Here is a 17,210-nt window from a genome sequence, read left to right on the forward strand (position 1 = left end):
AAGAAGAAGAGAAACAAAACAATGGATTGGAAAACTACAAATGTTTTTGTTAAAGCTCACGTCGATGCCTCGGCTAAATTATATTTTTCGTTTTGAGAAAAGAAGTCATTTTTCCACCAGTAAATGCAGCCTTTAAAGAATCTGGGTGTCTCAAAATTGGAAAAGAAAAAAACAAAAGAAAAGAGAGAAAGACAAGAGCAGCAAAATGAAGTTGGCTTAAAGTGGGTATACTCTAAGAGGCATTCAGGAGTGAATGAAGTCATAATTGAAGCAATTCAATTTTATGAGAGAGAGAGAGAGAGAGAGAGAAAGAGAGAGAGACAGAGAGAGAGATGACATTTAAGTACAAACAGACCAGAGAAGAGAAAATTAATCGTTAAAGGGAACTTAATCTTCTTCCTTGAGTAAGTTAGGATATGTCTATGGGCGATACCGAACATATTCATTACATTTGTTGCACGAAATCATTCTCAGACGATGAGACGTCACCTGGCCAATTCTGTTTCAAGTTACTTTGCTGTTTTAGAACCAAACTTCAGTGCAGGTCTGCAGGCCAATGCCGCCGTATGCTGTTGGTAGCTTTCAAAATAATTCACTGTGAAGTGAAACTGCAATTTTCTTTGACAATGTGGCTGAAACGTTGCCAACAGACCCGACAGTGGATGGGATCTTCCACCATTCCCATCCCAGACAGGAGAGCCTCTCGCCGGCCACTCCAGGCCAACACTTCTCCCCTTTCTGGTATAGTTAGCGGATGAGAGCATTCGGTTTCCATTTTTCGAATGCGATACCTCAAAATGTGCATGAAAGCAATCTTGATGAAAACACGGTTACAAAAAATAAAATTAAGGCAAGCTGCTCTGTTCTTTGTTCTATTTTTTGATCATTTGTAACATCCTTAAGCTTAAACCACAGAGGTGATCAGCTGTTTGTGGAGTTCTTTGGCATTTAACATTAAAACGGTTAGCATGCTAAAGATTGTCTTTATTTTGCAATATATTAGTCTCAGAAATCAGAATTCAGATCCGGGGATGAAGCTGCGACAAGAGTTTAGTTTGTTGGAAATGCTAAGGTGTCGCCAACCACCACCAAGTTGATCTATTTCAGTGTAAAATCCCTATACGACGAATACGGCGTCGCATAGTGGATGAAAAATAACACCTTTTAAGTTTTACTTCAGTTCATGCTAGTACAGAAATGGCTGACTCACTGTGGAGCGGACTGAAAAGTGAACAAGCAGACACTCTGAGCCCGGCTTTATTGTTGTGGGAGGAGGCAGGAAGTTAACACACGGAGGTTTTGGTAAGTGCTTAGTGCTTGCGGTAGGTTAATGGCACACAGACAGGGCGACTCTACGACGCTACAATCTCTTCTCTGTATTTTGTGTTGCTGCAACGTCATAACCCTCATAGAAAAGTACAGACAGACACTTTCCACACTCCTCGCACCCCACGTGTTCCCCGCAGACACATCTACGGCACCGGTGGCTAATCTTCCTCTTCATCACTTCTTACTACACCCAACGTCAACCGATCTTTCGGTGCTTCATGCCGATCTGAAGTCACGGCGGCGTTACTCCGCGAGCCCCACGGAGCAGGATAACCTTACTGAGGGAGATGACGGCATGAAACGCTCACAGACCGTAAATTGTCCTGCGAGGCAGCTGGGGGGAAAAAAAGGTACACAGTGAGCTTGGAGAAAGGATGACACAGGGGAAAAAACAAGGAGCGCTAGAATGAAGCGCAGGTTTACTGCCAAAGACGGATGAGTCACTGAAGAGAGAGAGAGAGAGGGGGTAGAAAACACAAGATACAATTGAAAACACCTGAACCTGCCACAGAGTCAATTAAAGATAATGACTTTTTACTCGTTGCTGTAGTAACCAACTGTTGGCACAGAGGCAGATGGTTGCAGAGGTGTTTTGTTTCCCTCTATCAAACATTTCTTCCCCCTTCTCTCTCTTTCTCTCTTCATTTCACACCTTTTCTTTTTTCCTTTTCCTCTGGCAGCTTCGAGTTCTGCTTCTGCACCGGTAAAATTATGAACGTGCACAAAATTAAACCGAATAAATGCCTCGACAAACCTCGACTAGAAAAGAATTTATTTTGCCTTCATAACTAGTAATAAAAACTCTCAGGTGTATGAAAAACATTGAGGGTGTGACTGTGGTTGTGGGAGGGGGGGGGAATATACGACTTTTAAGGAATTACCCTAAGCCAGTTACTCTTTCTAAGAATGAAGATGACATAAGTGTTTATAGCAGTGTTTGTGTGAACACTGTCCCATTTGCAGTTTAAGGGAAGGAAGATCGGGAGCTTCAGAGGTTCCTGTGCAGGGCGCCCAATTTAAATCAGTCAGCAAGCAGATGCAAGTGTTGCATTAAAGCGCCAGGCTTTGCCATTTCGCAGCGATGTGCCTGGAGCAGCAGAGTATTAAAGCCCGAGGACAACTTCTGTGTGCCACGGCTCACCACGCAGACTGCAATGCACTGACAAGCTTCCAGATGAATTAAAATCATTCACCTTTCACTGCGAAACCCGGCTGCTTATCCCAGATGTGGCAGGAAAAAACCCCCAAAAACATCTTTAAATTGTATTTTTGTCAATACTTTCAAATATGCATCGCGACTCGGTGAGTTGTACGCACGATACCGCGCAAGTCACGCTAGCGATATTATGAAGAGGTTAGCAAGTGCAGAATGCTAAAAGTTAACTATTGTCATCATCGGGGAGGTGTTTGAAAATGAACCCTAACCCTTTACACAGAGAGAGTGAGCGAAAGAGAGAGAGGCAGCAGGAAGTTAACAGGAAGTTTCAATAGATTCAAAGTTGCTATGGTTCATCCCTTCGATTTGTTTCCTCTGGACATACTTGATTTGGAGATGCTGGATATTTTAGAGGCAAGAAGAACCAACATTCTGCATTGCGATACGAGCCACACTAACCTTTCCCATCACAAACAGTGAGATGCTAAATCTAGTTCGAACCGCCAACACCACCGTTCTCGTCCACAGTGCCGTCATCGCCTCTGCTCCCAACACAGAGCTGCTCATAGCAGGACGACTATAAATATTACAGCTGCTGAAGAGAAATTCGAATCAACTAAAACTGTGACTGGCAGGTTAAGATGCATCTCTAATCCACTGCATCCCCTTCCTCCAGCCTATTTGTCTGCTGAAATGTAGCACTGGTGGCTACGATTCAGCAGTGCCGAGCGCCGCAATGTGAACTAGACGTTTACTGAAGCGCCGGTACAAATTGGTGTCTAAATAGCAGCGCTAAAAAGGAGAAGTGTGAATCTGAAACATGTAGTATGTGATAAATATAATGGCGGACCACAGGCAAGGCCAGATGCAATCAATACTGACCCCTGTTGACATCCTCCTCCTCCACAATTCAACCAGTTACAGGAGTATTGTCTTAATTATTCACTTTCAAACTAGTTTCTGCACACAGACTAGCGTCTGCTGTTAACTTTCCAAGCCTCGGAGCGAGACAGCATCTCTCTGGGGGTTCAGAATCAGCCCGGTCTCTTGCTGAAACGGAGAAAGAAGCAGGTTGGATTTTATAGCAGTCCTCCTGGCTCCAGCCCAAGCATCAAGCTCTACCTCCCACCTCATGAACACACACTCACTCCTCATAAAATTCCTGTTCTTAGCGGTGATGCCAAGACTTCCTCTCGCTATCCCCTCCTCCGTGCCCCACCCATCCTGTCTCTCCCCTCTCATTGGCAAAGTTGCTCAGCACTACCTCATATCCCAGGGTTCTCGTATGAACCCGCCGGCCAACAGCGCGGGCCGTGAGCTCGCAGAGTTGCTCTGAAATCCTCTTGTGGAATGAAAAAAGAGAAAAAAAAAGTTTGGAGCTCTTCGTGTTTTGTTTTGACTTTTTTTTATCATTATTCTTAGAAACTCAAATGTCAAAAACTTGAGTTGAAACTTCTACGGTAAAGTATTTCAGCCACAAATTAAAAGTTTATAGCTAAAGTGCATTTTAAAGTTCAAATCTGCCTTTTTGTACTCCAGATAGATTTAAAATAGATTGAGGAGAAAAAAACAAAAGGCTGGGTTTGTCATCTTGTGAGAGAAGCGTCTAATTAAAGGCGTTTTTACGTATTCGGACAGCTGAGCTAATTAGCTAAAACGAGAAAATGAAATCCAACTGCTAATTATCCAAAGCGGCTCGGTACAACCATCCACGATGTACATGATGCACAGCGAGTATGAAAGTGATGCTTAGAGACCCCAGGGGGTCTGTTAAACACTTTAAGAGCATAATACTCTGGTGTACCTTTGTGTGTACAAGAAATGCACATCAAACTAAAGGGGATACTTACTAAAAGAGCGGAGGCTGAACTGAGTTATGAAGTCAATGTATGATGACCCAACGCAGCAGGGCTTTCTACAACTGAAAAGATGTATCTTTTTATTACGTCATGACTACCGTACTGCTCTGTGTGTTTGCATGCATCATGTTTGCAAACTGTTAAAAACACTGCAGCTCATATTTGTCTTCATGCTATAAAAGGTGAACGCTTTCCTGCTATCCTGTTGTCTCTCCTCTGGATTCTGTCTGGTTCCAGACTGATTTGGAGTTTTATTATTAACCTTTACAGTTTTAAATAGTCTGGTTTAATCGCTCTTCTCAAGGTCCACGCATCATTAAAAGAACGCCAGCCAACCAGATAGTTACAAGATCCACGCTGAAATACAAAGGTGACTGGAACAGATTCATGTTTTTAGTATTAATGTATTAATGCATTTGTGGCTCTCGAAAAGATTTACACAAATCAAGAATGGTGAAAATGTGGCTAAAAAAATAGAAAACAGTCGATGACCCAAAAGAAATTTGGGAAATTGTCGTTTTTTTCTTTAAGTACGATAACCGTTCAAAGCTCCTTTTTATGTTTTGTACCTTTAATGACATATAGATTTCATTAAAAAAAAACATTTAATTGTTGAGGAGGTAAAACAAAACAATGCAAAAAAAAACAAAAAAAAAAACAATGACACTATTTAATGTACTTTTGGCACGTCAGTAGTTTAAATTTGCCCCAGTGCAAAACGTCTGGACGACATTAAACAGAAGCAAAATGAAAAGAATGATCAATATATTTATTATAAGACAGAACTGCAGACATTTTTTAATGTCTAATGCAACTCAGAAGAGGAATGTGAAAGATGAATTGATCAGGATATTTGCTTGTCAAAGCTGGTCTGCTGCTGGTGACCGTAGCTTGATGTAGTTGTCAAACAGTATCATCTTAATGATAATGACAGGTGGTGCTTATTTATTTAGTCCATCACTAAATGTGTTTTTCTCAACCCGAAAAGTTGCAAGAACCCAAATTCGCTGACCAGACAGAAATGCACAGCAGCAGGCGGGGGTGGGAGGGAGCATATTGCTGAATTAATTAACTTAACCAGTTTGAGAAAAGTCCAGTCACTCCAGCACTTTCACTACCTTCTAAAAAAAAAAAAAAAGGTGTAAACCGTTAATTTGGCCATTTTTGGAACCGTAACATTTTAAAACTTTGATCCAGCTAGTTGTGTTTTAAAGCATTATTTACTTCAGATAAACACTTCCCACTACACGCATGACTGGATAATGACTACTTGTGCCCATCGTCCTGAAGCATCAGCATCTTACAGCAGATGCAATCTGCATCAGGTTTTCATTTATTCATGCAGCATTAATGCAAAGTCTGTCCATCTGGCCATAAATATTACCGACATGTGATGATGTGTTTCCTATGATGGTGTTCCTCCAAGTTACGGCTGCTGGTCAAGCTGAAAAGTGGCCTATTCAAGTCAACCAGTGAAGAACCGGTGCGTCTCTACTGCAAATCCTCCCTCTTCGTAGAGCTAAAGCCATCTTGGAAAACAGTTATCCTGCAGCTGGAAAGGTGATGAACATTAAGAGCCTCCTAATCCGAGATGTGTGAATACCTCCCTCCACCCAGACAAATAACCGAGAGAGCCACGCACTCTCCTCCTGACAATGCCAACTCAACTGATGAGCTCAGGGTAAGGCAATAAATGGGACTGCCATGTTCGGCTAAGGAGGGATTATTTTGACACTATCCACTCAAACAACAAGGGACTTAAAGCTCTCTTTTTAGTCTTTATCTCTTCCTTTTCTCTTTCAATCTGTGAAAGCTCACTCTGCCTCTAGTGCTCGTCTCCATGGGGATTTGAGTAGAGAAGAAGGAAAGAAAAGAAGGGATAAGGTGCGAGATTGTGACACGTTTCTTCTTTTTTTTCTCTCTCTCCCATTTGTGAGATAAAATAAATGTGCAAGCTGTGTGTACAAAGCCTCGGAAAGCACGCTGACTGAGTGGCCTTCAGTGGGCTCATTCATAATGCCAGCCTACACACCAGAGGGCCACGAGCAAACAACTGAAGTTGATAAAAACCTACTGGGACGGTGGAGGGTGGGTGGGACTTGGGGGGGAAGAGGAATAAACGAATTAAGCCAGATAAAGCCTTGTTTTTATTGCACTCGGGAGACTTGCAGTCATGACAGGAGGCTAAAACAAAACAAAAAAAAGCTTCAAACAGCTGAGTCATTTCCTGAAGGTTGTAGTACAGCAAAACAAATTCTGTCACAGAAACAGCTTCATTTAGATTAAAGCAGCCAGGAAAACACCGCTGACATTGATTTCTGTAACTGCAGCTGCTCCTCGAATCCCAACAACCGTCTGATTCCTTCAGCGACCGTCGCGCTTCTGGGCCCCCAATCCCACAATCCACTCCGGGTAGCACTCACCTCACCACTCAGTGATGTGGGCGACAAAATGAAACAAAATAAAAACCCTGGCGCTTCCACCGGGTTGCAACCGAGGAACATTTTAAAGACAAAACATGCTGAAAGGAAAAGCGAGTCCAATTTAAACGCAATCTGACATTTCCTACCGAATGGTAAATGTTGCCTTGTTTGAATATATTCTAGCGTTTTCTGCAGCGCTGCTTATTAAAACCCTATCCCTTCATCTTCCCATTAACTGGTCTGTCAGGCCGACTGTTTGCTGGACCGCTTTAAGCAATGGCATGTTTACCTCCAGTCAGATTCCCATTTAGATCCCTGAAGGAGAAGAAGGAGGTGAGTGTGCAAGTGTGTCCTGGAGTCTTAACAATGCAGGATGGCTGCTATAGCTTTGTTATTGTCGTCGGTAGCGCTAAAGGCTTTTTTTACGTAAAGACAAAGGACACACGCCGCGAAGAAACGCACCTGTCAGATTCAGTCAACTATATTCAGCTTTTATTTATTTATTGTCAACAGGATTCTTCTGTCTGGAAGCAATTTCACGTTTTAAAGAGGCACAGGAGTCTTGACTTTTAATGTGAAGATGTAGCTAAAGGTTAGCGTGATGGCAAAAGGCGTCTTTCATCCTAAAAGGGTGTTTTGGTTCGATTGGGGACCGAAATCTGCAACATTTGTTACTTTTTCGGCTGGTGCAGTTCACGTTCATACTGCACTGTGTCAAACGCTCCAAACACTTTGAGCAATCTGTTCACGCTCTCGCTTGTAGGGGCGCTACACCAAGAACCGCCGAAGAAAACGACACAAAGACCTCTGAAGACATGAGCGCAACTTCCTTCTGTGTGACACAAAAAGGAGCTGGGCGTCAGACTTTAGTGGCTGTAAGATTTCCTCTTTAGTTTTTGGGGAAAGACCACAAACTATTTCAGTTAATTTCAGTCCTTAAACAAAAGAGTAAATTCTCAAAACTACACAGAACTGACAGAAGTATAAACCGTCTCAAACTCTGTGCGATACATCACACAGAGAGCTCGTAATCAAGACGAGCTTCATTATGCGTTATGGGAATTCTGGACTTTCTGAAATCACTCATATTTTATGTATGCCACACCAGCCGGTCTGCTGGAAACAGATTTATGCGTGCATGTCACAAAAAAATGTCTGTAGGCAAATGATTTAGTTTTTGCTTCAGCAGCATTTTCTTCTCAGAGCCCAGTCCTCACAAATCAGAGCATATGCATATTTACATGGGAGAATCTTCCACCCCCCACCCCCGTTTTTACCATCGACGGGCCAAAAACGCGTGCATTTTCAGGTAATTACCCGAGCAGATGAAGGCAGCTCAACTGCTTTATTAGATGTAAGGGATGTGTGGCTACAAGTATGCATGTCTACACTTTTCGCAGACAGCTTCAAAACATCACTAAAATGCCAGCGTATTAACACCTTGTCGTCACACACACTCAACACGTGTGAACGGCTCGACACCCTAACAAAAGGAACCGTTTTATGCAAGCCGCATGAGCTAAAAAAAAAAAAAACACCCGCAGACTCTCTCCGCCTCTGGCAGACGCAGCAAACATGCAGAGCTGGTGGTATAATAGGAGAACATGCAGCATGAAGATGGCACCAAAGCAGCTGGACCTGACTGGTGACAACACTTCCATTCATCACCGCGGCCCCCAGAGACTTTACATCCCTTCACCGAGGCGAGCGAGCGCGCGCGCACACAAACGCAGCTGGGCCACAATCGGCGCACAACGGCCAGTGTCAGCCTCGCCAACCGGTCGAATGGGGCTGCTTGTGCGCTATATTATTCATCTGCATGCGAGCGCATGACGGCGTCTCTGCAAGGAGAGATAAGGGGCTTCTTTATTTCAAATATTCATCGAACATGTCCAGGAGCGTGTTCATCCAGTCGTCTATTAAGCGGCCCATTTGTCAAGATAAAATAATTAAGAAAAAGGCAGGAGAGGAAACGGAGGGAAGTTAACGGGTTGTAGGACAGTGAAGGCAATCAGAGAGGAATCACTTATCAGGAGGAAGAGGAGAAAGTGAAGCAGATGTGGAAATGGGGGGGGGGAGAGGGAAGAGGGATGTCTTTGTCATATCTCACTTTATAGTTGGAAAACTCTGAAAACTCTGAATTGAAGTAGAAAAAGCCTCCTGTGATGTTCAGCTTCCCTTACATTCAGTCCCACAGAGCACAGAATATATATGCACCGACAAGCCAACGCTGTCAACAAGCACAGCAGACTTTATTCCAGCTCTTCAAGAAAAACAAACACACATGGCAGCACAGGTGCTACAAAAGTAGTCTAGACTAGGATAAAACGCACCGAGGAAGCACGGAAAAATAGTGTTTATCATCACGCTGCTATGAAAAATAGCCCACATTTCCTGGGTCTCCCATCATCCTCCAATCCGAACCCGATGGCGTACGACGGCGTCGTTAGACGGGCAGCGGGGGAAAAGGAGAAATGAAGCGAGTTGAAATTACAGCTGGAGATTTGCATTTAAAACGCTCCCATTTGCGATGCAGGTGCGTCACAACGCGTCTTTGTTTACATGAGCAACAGGGCCGAGCAAGACGTTCAGTTCAAAGAGTCAAAAGGATAAGTAAAAAATTAAAAGAAAAAAAAACTGAGATAAATGAATCAGTGAAAGATGACTGCCTGACTTAAAAAAAAAAAAAAGAAAAAAAAAAAGGAGATTCGAGTCTTGGGGATTTTCCACTTACTGGACAAAACATGTTTGTTGATTTTAGCGCAAGACTGTGAAACTGAAATCAGTCCGTCTGATTGAAGCTACACGTCTGTGCTAATCATTTAGCTTTGTATGCTGAATACTGGAGCACCAGACATAAAAGTATGAGTAATTCAAGACGCTCTCTGGTAAACTGAATAATTGATGGACTTCATACTTTGAGCTTTACAAAAGTATACAAGTTGATTGTCCGCCCAATTGGCCAAACAGTTTATTTGCATTCGGAGGGTTTTTGCAAGGCACTGGAATATAATACACAGGGTTGGTGCAATCATCGTGTCTTATCATTTATCGTGATGCAATTCCTATAAGAATTTGGATTATTTTTGTCCCCCCCAAAAAAATTCAATTAACGATATTTAAAACACCACAGAACTGTGTGAATTGTCAAGATTGTTAGTTTTACAATTTCCTCCACTGTTTGTTCAATGAGAGCAATGAGTAGCAAAAACATTTGAAAATATGTATAAATGCAGTTCCTGTGCGCAGCTTAGTGATACACATCACATTTCATTATGTGGCTGTTCACACCTGAAACTGTTTATCCTTTCACTCAAGTCAAAAATAATAGTTAAAACAAGCACTGCGGGGAGCAGCTCGCGGCACAACAGCAGCACAAAGAAAATGTGCAATTTGGAGGAATAATTATCTTCGGCGGTAATCACAATACGGAGCATTTGTTTTGCGTCGTTTCTCCTTGGGGTCCTCGGCCTCTTCAGCGGCCACTCCCGTCTCTAAGCAGTCCACCATCGGGCTATTCAAACCGACTTCTGAAAGTACTTAATGCACCTGAGTCCCACAGGTTTACAGGAAGGAAGTACATAGTGTGTGTGTGTGTGTGTGTGTGTGTGTGTGTGTGTGTGTGTGTGTGTGCAAATGCCGACAGCAAAACTATGTAAAAAAATAAATAAATAAAATAAATCCTGCCTTTTTCAGAAGAAAAGGCTGTTAATGCCCTCCGTGGATGTATTAAAGCAGTGCATCGCAGGGACTCTGGGATTTGTCACGTCAGGGTTTTTATATCTTTCTTTTTCTCTCCCATGGCTGAAACAAAAATGGTGCCTCGACCGTTTGAACGTGTGTTTGCGGATACACACTCCTTTACGAGCTGCGAGACACACTTAAGTGCACACATAGGCACAATGGAAAGTCAGCGGGTGAATGGTAGACGAGCAGGTGCTGTGTTAGAGGAAGATATGGCTTCTGTCCACCTCAGCATTTCTAAACACTCACAGTTATCTTCCCTCTCCACAGGAGGAGAGGTCATTGCTTTCTTCTTTTCTCCTCCTCATCACCATCCTCTCCTCATTCCTGCTCGTCCCCCACACCGCCCCGCTTCGGCTTTTTCCTCCCCGATCTCATTTATCCACTTGCAACCTCCTTTTATATCCTTCCCCTCTTTAGCTTTTTTTTTTTTTTTTTCAATAATTTTTTTTCGGTGCTTTCCTGCTTTTCCACTCCGTCCTTCTCCTCTTCGTCCCCTCCTTCCTCCGCTCCTTGTCGTCTCCTGTGCTCTCAGCGGAACAGTCCATTCAGCAACTAAACAAAGCTGCCTACAGCATCGCTCACTGGCTAATCAAGCAAAACCAGAATGCAGCAGTCCTCAGATCCACTCAACAGCAACCATGATACCGGGCAACCAGAGGACCCGGGTGACTTTGCCTCACAGAGAGAGAGAATAAAACATTGCACGAGACAATGTGATCCCCACTAAATGCTGCTCCCATCTGGGGTTGGGGGGGGTTGGCCCATGTTTGCATTAGCATTTAATCTAAATTGGCGTAAATATACTCTGGCACATGCTGTGAAGGATTCAGCGGACAGTCCGACAGGCTGGAAGCGCTACAGGTTAAAATGAGAGAAGATACACAGGAGCAAACAGAAAAGGACAAAGATGATGCAGAGGAGAAAATTCTCTGACAGCCGATCAACATTAAGGTTTGCTTTTCCGACCATGATGAAACCAAACACTGGTCAGCTGCAACCTCGTCCTGTGAGGAAAATGTAAGTTTACCAGACAGCATGCGAGCCTCCCCTTCTGTGAAGCAAAGAAAGAAACAAAAAAATATAAAATAAAAAAATAGATCAAAGATAGTGATGGTGTAAGACGCACATATATAAGGCGTATGAGGAAACCACAGTGGGGCTCGTCTGGAGCTGCAGCTCTCTAAAGACACAGAGCTTTGATGGAGCATTAAACCCTTAAAGATTTATTTTCTTTTTCTGTCACATTTGCATGTTCTACAGTCGACAACGGTTAAAAAAAAACAAATACGTTTTTAAAATATAATTTTATTGAACTGAAAATTAGGTTGTAAATTCTATTTATTTTTATTTTTATTTTTAAATCACTGAAATATATCTTTCATGGCAGCATGACGCGCGCTAAAAGATCATGTCCCATTATGAGGAAATTCAAGGACAGGTGACAAACAAAGACACCGACGCCCATCAGTCAGGAAACAGTTACAAAATATTACACAAAATATTATCTCATGGAAGAGAGATGAAGACTGAAGCTTTTCAGTCTACATGATAATAATAATAAATCTTTGAATTAAAAACTTATCCAGGAGCCAAAGCCTCACTGGTCTCGCTTTCCTGATTCGACAATAAGAGATTGGAAAAAAACTGTATTCATGGCAGAGTTTGAAGGCCAAAACTACTGCAGTCCATAATATACAAGAAAACAACAAAAAAACACCCAACTCACGTTTCCCAAGTCAAGACGATCCCATATGTTTTGGAAAAATCTTATTTGGACTGATGAGACAAAAACTTTTTTTTTATTTTTTATTTGGAAGTTGTGACTCCTGTGCCAATTCCTGAGTTTTTCCTCATTTTTTTATTTATTTATTTTTAGATGTGCTGTGTGTTTCTGTGCTCTCTATTCTGTTGTTCACAATAGAGCTGTCTTTCTTCCTGACAGCTGTTTTCATTTTCGTTTTTAGGTCTTTGTGAACGGCCACGCTCCTGTCGTTTACTCCAGCGGTTTGTTGGAAGCTCCGCAGTACTGCCTCCCACCAAGCGACATAATATTACCCAATGTGTTACTGTAACAGCAGCATCAGATATAAAGGCTCTCACAAAAGTCAGAAAAGTTGTTTCTCAAAAATATGTTAAAAAAAAAGAGAAAATATAAAAAAATTACAATATTAATACTAATACTATGTAAGATCAATAACAATCAATAACTGTCTTGCACACATAATTGGCGTCTGCAGAGGAAGTCATGCTGTCATTTGAATCAGGTGTTTCTGCTGGAACAGAGACAACATGTAGGACAGGAGGATCAGGGTTGGGAACCACTGGTTTGCGGAGAAATCGTTTTTCACATATGGTCAGCTTTTTTAATTTTAATCAAGCCTTTATTTAATAAAGCAATTTCCACAAAAATTACAAAAATATATATTTTTCAAAATAGCCACGGCAAAAACATGTGTAACATCCAACTTCTTCGCAACTCCGTAAACATTCAAATGCAAGGCTGGAGTCGATGTTTGCACCATAACAGAAAAGAAAAAGGGAGCTACTTTCATTATTGAAATGAGAAAAATTCAGTTTGATCTGAAAAAGCAGCAAGGCGAACAAAAACAAGGGCAGGGAGAGGTGTGGAAGAAGAAGAGCTGCAGAGCATGCAGAACTCCCCCCCCCGTTTTCTCCAGTCAAACTTGCAGCATCTCAATTTTGCTCCAAAAGCCACCAATACAGCCCCGAGTTCAGGAACCCATGCTGCTTTTGATTAACTTCGCTGAACAGTTGATTCGGTGTTGGAAGTCCCGTCTTGGACAGAGTGGCTGCAAAATATTGAGTTTGAAACCCTGAGAAGAAGCTGCTCACTTCACAGAACCGCCCTGAATGAAACCTGGTGCCTACAGCAGCTGAGATGAAATAATTCACTTGTCATCAGAATCGGCTAACGCTCAGCATGTGCAAACACGCCAAAAACAGCCGAGTTTTTATCCGAATATATGTTGTTGTTGTTTTTTTTTTTTTTAGGATTTATTCAAGCTGAAGTCTGACATGTGCAGAGCGGGGCTGTCCGAGTTACTCAGCAGAATCAATTACTGCTAATGTGTTTTACCCACTAGACTCTTATTTTCACTAGTGACTGTATATTAATGTTTATGTGTGTTTATGGACTTATAACATTTTAGTGGCGTTTGTACTTACGTTAAACCTGGACTGAATAACTATGCAAAAATTCTTTTAAAAAAAACTGTTTTTGATTCTCAAAGCTTTACATGTTGTTGTTGATCACACTCCATCTGTTTAGAGTTAATTCAACTCTAAGTTTATCCCGGTAGGAATAATGCAAACTCATGTCTCAAAAACATAAATGAGAAAATTGCTAAATATTATTTTGTCGCTATGAATTACGCAAAACACACATTTTTATTTCCGTTTCTTCTTCTCATTATCCTCATCGATCTGTGAGCTTTTGCATCTCAGCCACTAAGAATATATACAAAAAGTGTCTCATCAAGGTTTCCTTGTCCAACAAGAACAATGTAATATTTAGCATTATATGTAAAGCACCTAAAATATAGTTTCCTACCAAATTTTGCATCCATGGCTTCCCGTCCTGTGATTGCCATCTTGTAGACACTGATGTGACGATTGTGCAGCTCTAAACCTTTATTTAATCCAACGGAGCAAACTCATGCTTTCGTTGATTTCAATTTGAACTACCGTGGGAATTAAAGACATTTTAAGCATTTCAACAATTGATTGTCTTTATTGTTTTGTAGCAAATTTGCCTCTTTTTTTTCCCATTGCTTAAAGCAAGAATCCCTGCTGCAGCTGTTTGAAAGAAGCCAGCACACCCGAAGCATCTAGAGAGTATCTAAATTAGATTACAACGAGGACCGGGCAGTACTACCGCAATCCTTTGTCTCGGGCATGTTGTTATTTTAAAGTATCCAGCCTCCAGCTAGGACTACAAGTCCCTGAAACACAGAGATAATGCTCACAATTAACCGCTCCGTGACATGACGATTTCTAATGCACATCAAGAACCTAGCAAGGCCTCTGGTGCAGCTTCAATCTTCTCTGTGCTGCTTCAAGCAACTCACCGCTCTAAAAACAAAACAAAATAAAAAAACAAGATCCCACTTTCACCTAAAGAGTAGCTACTAAACGGATGAACGTACAGATTGAGAAATCTCCGCCTCGCGTCTCGAGGTTGTCGCGTTGGCCCGGCCGACTGTTTGGGTGCGATGGGAGACATTAGCGGCGCTAAGAGGAAAGAGTGGGATGGCAAGTTCAAAGTGTGCTGCGAGGAGGAGTGAGTGAGCGCCGTGGCGGGCGGCGGAGAAGACGGCGCGGCGATAAGACGGAGAGGCACGGGCGATGGCGAGGCAGCGGAGGAGAGTGTGATGGCGGGATGGGATTTGAGTCTTTTAACTTCATTAGTTCCGCCTCAGTCTGGGGTCTGTAGATTATGTCTAATTAAGCAGCTTAACATGGCTTAAAATGCACCATACAGAAAGGGCCTTATCTGTCAACCTGCTCAAACGATTCTCCGCTCCTCCTTTTTATTGCCGTGGCAGGCTAACATGAATTCCCTCACATAGCCTTTATGCTGGGGAGATTAGAGGATTTGACATCGGCGTGAGCTGGATAGAAGGCAACTGCAACGTTAGCAGCAAGCGTGTCTGGCAGGCAGAAATGCAGGCAGATGCTTCGTCGCAGGATGCGAGGGGCTGACAACAAAGGGTGGGGCTCAACACACAGAACTCCTCCTGAGACGTTCAATTAAATTAGTGTTAGCACCACGACTGCCATATGTGGGCCACGCAGTCTGTCAGAGTGTCGGATGATATAATTAACCATCCAACAACAGCAGGCGTGATACGGATCCCAGAGCTGGACATCCAGGTTACACCAAAAAGGTCAAGGTGCTAATTACCGGGGGTAATTTTTAATGAACAGCGCAGACAATAAGTTGCACCAAAACCTGAATGTAACACCTGAAATTAGTTATTTTTGGACAAAGAAACTAGTAACCAGATGTAATCTTAATGTAGGGACTTATTATTTTATGAGTAAACTACACTTAAAAAAATAAATCTGATTTATCAGAACCAGAAATGTGCTTCCATTTAATCATACATCTGAATTTAAGGCGCCTTCTCACTGACGTCAGCTCCGAAGTTTGGATCAACTGCGTAAGTCTAAATGCCTTCTTTTCTTTTTCCTTTTCAAAGATCCCTGTTAGCACACAGTTCTGGCAATTGCGCTGGTGGTAAAACAGCCAAAGCAGCAGGATTATTTCTCAGCTACAGGTTCTAAATAAAAGCTTTTTTTGTTCTTTGCAAATGCCCAAACCTTAAACCAACAAATCCAATTGCCTGCTTTAGATAGGCGAACCCTTACATCATTTAGAGTGACCTGGCCACTTCCTCCTCATATGCGCCACCTGTTATTTGTCCAGAATAGCAGCATTGTTTGACATCAGACAAGCCTGGCTGCCATATGTCAACGCGAAGCCACAACACTGGAAGTTCGAGGTGGAGTCTCGGGGAGCTGCAGTAAGACGCAGGAGGTCAGACGGAGTTTGGTTCGACTTGATTTTGTAAGCAAACCAGCATGACTCTGCCTCAGGCAAAATTGCACCCACACAGTGGGTTACTTTGAAGGAAGTAAAAAAAAAAAAAAACACTCCCATTTCTCCATCCAGCGTCTTCTGCGTTCCTGTTATCGCCTCTGTGACAGCGGCAAGCTGTGAACTAAGACTAGAACTATGCATCAAACAATCTTCCAGCTAATCCACAAACAGCCTTTTCTAGGTATTAAGGCAGGATGTAGGGAATTATCTCATGTGCGATTTCAGAGGCAAGATGGCCTCGCTCAGAACCGTAAACACGGCAAGAGACGAGGGGAGGGGAAACTGTTCTCACAGAGACCGTAATCTGCTGATGTCAATCGCCTTAGGATAGAAATCCACTTTCTCTCTCTTTCGGACAGAAGCTCATCTAATTTACCTCAGGTGTAAAAGGTCCACGGGCAAAGAAGAAGCAAAGGCATGATCTGCAGAAATGCAAACGAGGACAGCTCGAGGTGTTCGAATTGTAAAAACGCACAAGAAACCGACGTGGAGGAGAAGCGATAGATAGATAAAGTCAGCGCCTGAGCGACGTGTTGAGCAGAAAGACAGAAGCAGAGGGAGAGATGAAGGCAGAGCTGCTATCTGATAGAGGGGATTTATCCAGCCCTGGAACAGTAATTTACTAAAGCCATTCTACAGAGGCCCATCAGTGGTGATCTGCTGCCAGATTAGACGACAAAACCTCATCCCTTGCTTTCCCTCCAGCCAATCAGAGGCGAGCGGCGTGAACGGGGTGAAGAACGAAGAGAGGAAGGAGGAGGCCAGCAGGAAAAATTTCCCGTCTTGTGAATTTAAGGGGCGCACATGCACCAAGATCCACGCACACATGTGCATAGAAAACATGGAAGAGAGCCGACTGGAGCCGGAGCTAATGCTGCTGCGATTTCTCGCCCTCGGGACACGGCGGCCAACTCCGTCTGGTTGGAAGAGCCGGGGATTTGTCTTTTATAATCGGTTTTCTGCTCGTTTCCTCTGCACTTGCTTGTCCTTCTTTTCTGTGTTGCGGTTGCTTTTCTAGCCCAAAGGCCATTGCAGCATTCCTCTGTTCTGCTGGTTCAATCATTCTCCAAGCC

General features: G+C 42.9%; 1 protein-coding gene across 1 annotated transcript in view; it reads right to left on the reverse strand.

Annotated features, from left to right (window-relative positions):
- arhgap35a (Rho GTPase activating protein 35a) overlaps window positions 1–17,210 on the reverse strand; it is a 75,679-nt gene that overhangs the window by 41,370 nt on the left and 17,099 nt on the right. The gene's annotated exons all lie outside the window — the stretch shown is intronic.

This window comes from Poecilia mexicana, unplaced genomic scaffold, assembly GCF_051168715.1.
Source record: "Poecilia mexicana isolate PSO_F unplaced genomic scaffold, ASM5116871v1 scaffold_13, whole genome shotgun sequence".
Taxonomy (NCBI): domain Eukaryota; kingdom Metazoa; phylum Chordata; class Actinopteri; order Cyprinodontiformes; family Poeciliidae; genus Poecilia; species Poecilia mexicana.